We start from the raw sequence: 3,957 nt of genomic DNA, 5'->3' as shown, positions 1-3,957 counted from the left end.
ATAGTATCTCTCTATGCCAATAGACCCATTATTCCATCAATACCATATATCAGTTCTGTGATAGACTGCGGACGCTTTGGTACCAGAGGAAAAATTCTGAGCTGCGACGATTTGGACTGTTGTTCTTGACCTTGAAATGATATCCAAGCGGAAAATGTACTCCTTGAGAAAGAAGGTGATTCAACAAACGTTAATTCCACCTTGAATATTGTGGCCGCCAACATCAGTAAATTTCGCATTCGAAAGATGTGTGGAACTAAACCTAGAAAAACCTCTGATATGAGGCCACAATAGACCCTTAGGTTGTAGTACAATATTATCATTATTATTAGAACCGGCGTCGTTTTGGCACCATTAGCTTTTCGGTAACTGCGACCATGTAGATCTTTTGTTCTCTATCCTACTTTTTCATAGGAACCCAAGGAGGTCGTCAATGGTGTTGATGAAACTGACCACATCCTTAGGGGCCTTAGCCGTTACCACGGGATTATCCAGGACCGGTTTCCCCATATGAGTGGTTCTCAGGTCCGCCAGCTCCGGACACTTGCATACCATGTGTTCAGCTGTTTCTGCTTCTGATCCACAGAGCCTACAAATCTCATCTGCTGACTTACCCATACGCAAATGATATTTGTACCGACAGTGCCCTGTCAGCAGTCTCACCATCACCCGAAGCTCAGCTCGTGACAGCTTTAGCAGTTTTCTGGTGTAGGTCTGTGGAATCATCACGAATTTCTTCGACTGAGTCAGTCCAGGAGTGTTTCTCCAGAGAGTTAATCTGTTGTTCAACTCCCATTGTTGGACCGCTGCCTTGTATTGGTACTTCTCAAGCCCACAGAAAGGCTCAGGTTCAGCAGGTATTAACCTTGATGCTCTTTCTGCAAATTCATCGGCTTTCTCGTTTCCTTCAACATCACAGTGCCCTGGAACCTATAAAAGAGTCACTTTGTTGTCTCTGGTCAGTTGCTATATGGTATTACGGCACTCCCATGTCAGCAGAGATCTCTGGTAGTGTGATTCCAGGGACCTCAGCGTGGCCTGGCTGTCCGTGGTGAAATAGATATGCGCACCTTTGAGGTTCATTTTAAGACACTCCTGAGCACATACGTAAACAGCCAGTGCCTCGGTCTGTAAAATAGAGGGTTCACCTACCAGGGCTTTGGAGATCCTCAATTTAGGTGTCAATGCCGGTGCCCCTTTCTGATTTGTATACATGGAGTACAATAAAACCCAATATGAAACGTTTCCTTGACGTATGCCCTAAACGTATATTTAATGAGAAATAAGAAACTTTACATCAACGTTATATTTGATACTATTGTAACAGCGTTTCCTGGGTTCTCTCGGGCGTCAGCTATTCTTTTAAGGGGAAAATAGCAAACTTATCCTAATGAATTCGAGTCGAAGACAACGTTCATTGCTATATGGGGTGAAAGTCAAAATCAGTCGGGGTCCAGATTCAAAACTACGGGATTGGAGCTTGGGGAAACAAAGCACGTCGTTGGGAAACGGTTCTCTACTTTGTTTTCTGCTTCCAACGGGTTTGCACGCCAGCCAGAAAATCGTACTACCAAAAATAGTAGAACTAGGTAGGAGAAGAGGTTGGCAAAACTAGTTTCTACTACAAATAGTCAGGTTCGAAATCATTTATATTCATCGACATATCGTTCCAACTCATAAATATTATGGGATGAAATTTCTCAAGTGGATTTCGCAGTATTTCCGAGATCCCACGCAATAATTTGGTTCCTAGTGACATTTCATATTTTCAGAATTTGATATTTTTTATGAAATCCTTTGATGAATATTTCGAATAATTTGTATCTATGGGATACTAGTGATCCTACTCGAGTGAAAATGTGTTTGACTTACTGATGAACGAAATTTACCTTTCTGGTTGTGTATTTCTAATCTACGCAGTTCTCAGAATGCTCAGCCAACCTAGGAAGTGAGCATGAACAAATTCCCCGGCGCCATTCAGCGCGTAGGCAGTTCCTTTTGACGCAAAACTGAATATTCCCCACAATCATAAATTATCTATCGCATCCTGATCAAACGTGTTTTGCCGTTCGCGCGCTGAACGTGGCACGCTGATGAAAGCGCCCTTGTTTACCGACATCAAGGAAACAGAAGAAAGCTCGGAATTTATTCCAGATTCCACCTGAAATCGACGTCGACGTGTTTTGTTTCCCCTGAATATTCAACGCCGAAGAAAAGAGGACGAAATCGAATTTCACAATGAAACATGGTTCTGTGCGATCCGGAGCGCAAAAGTGAACTTGATTCACGGATATTGGATATGGAGCTGGATGCGATTGATGTTCTGTTGATAAGGAAGTCAACGGGAGGCGAGGGCACAGGTTTTCTGTTTAATGCGGGAGTACAGGGCGGACATGAATGCAGTGGTGAAAATAATCTGGCTCTAACAAAGCCGAGATATGATTTATGATGCATTTGCACTGAGATGTCTGTGAAGCTATTAAAAGATGAGTTCCGATTCAGATCCCTCATCCTTCATAACAGATTTCGGGATACAACATCGCATTCTAAAAAGAAAGTGCACGACTGAAGAGAAAATCATAAAAATATACATTTGTTATACACATTTAAAAAAAAATGAAACTGTGGTTTCCAAAAACTCTATTCCGTTGGACACAAGTAAAATACTAGATAGAGAGATTCCCAGATCTATTTGAATCTATTTTCAAGACACGCTACTGCTCTAATTGCATCTATAATTGTTGGAAATATACCGACTGCGTCCTACACTTTTTTGTCAATCAGGTTAGAATGGAAAATTTTCAACAACTTCATCAGTGTAATGAAAAGTCATTCTCTATTTCGAACCTTACCCAATACCCATTATATTGATGAACACTGTTCATTTCTACAACGACTATTAAATATTTATTCAATGTAACCTTGCTTCGATGAAGGTGAACATATGGTCGAGGCAAGATGGCATTTACTCAAAGTTAGTAGTGATCAATATGAGTTCATATATGATGAAAAGCAATGGTTCCTAGCATTCCCACCGATACTGCTGATCATCATCACAAATTGATTCAATGTCGAAAAACCTCCGGTTATTGTTCTACACTTATCTAAAAAAATTATCATGACTACTCCATAGCAATCCCAAAAAACTGAAGCGAGAACGTTTCCGGCAGATTTTTGGACACGAAACTTCTTAGGTCTTGGAAAACCAGAGTGTCGCCATTCCATCGATTGTTGCTTTGTTTCTGGATCGTAGAAATGTACCCAAGTCTCATCCATAGTAACAATTCGGTTTAAGAAGTCTATATCGTTTTCAAATCGAGCACAGATCGAACGCGATGCTTCTAGCCTTATACGCTTTTGGTTAACGTTCAAACATTTGGGGATCCATTTTGCAGCAATTTTTCTCATGTCCAAATTGACAGGAATTATATGATGAACGCGTTCGTATGAAATATTCAGTGCTTCAGATATCCGTTTTAGCCCAATTCGACGGTCTAATAAAATCATGTCATGAACTGCATCGACATTTTCGCGGACTGACACAGAAACTGGCCTTTCCCATCGGTCATCATCTTCGCCCATCAGTTGGGCGAAAATATCCAGTGAAATAACCGAAAGATGATGGACCAAAAGTCCATTCTTAGACTTCATTTAACCATGACGCTTAACAAAAGAATATTCGATCCAGTATCTATGATTCACGACGAATATCAACCTCCCCATGGATCAGATGAATATATCATCCTAATTTCTGCGAGAATAAGCCCCGGTCTCCATCAGCTTGGAATGGAGGAGAGGTGAACTGAGCAGATATGGGTACCTCCATTCCCTCTCCCATTTAATATCCCAAGACGAGAGTTCAGTCGAGCATTTTAACAGGCAGGGAAAACGATAACAACTACCGATTGTTTTCGACTGAATTCACGCAATTCGATAGAATGAACAACAAAGCGAAAT

The sequence above is a fragment of the Coccinella septempunctata genome, chromosome 2, assembly GCF_907165205.1.
Source record: "Coccinella septempunctata chromosome 2, icCocSept1.1, whole genome shotgun sequence".
In the NCBI taxonomy this organism is placed as follows: domain Eukaryota; kingdom Metazoa; phylum Arthropoda; class Insecta; order Coleoptera; family Coccinellidae; genus Coccinella; species Coccinella septempunctata.
The sequence above is the reverse complement of the archived record's forward strand: the minus strand, read 5'-3'. Positions refer to the sequence as shown.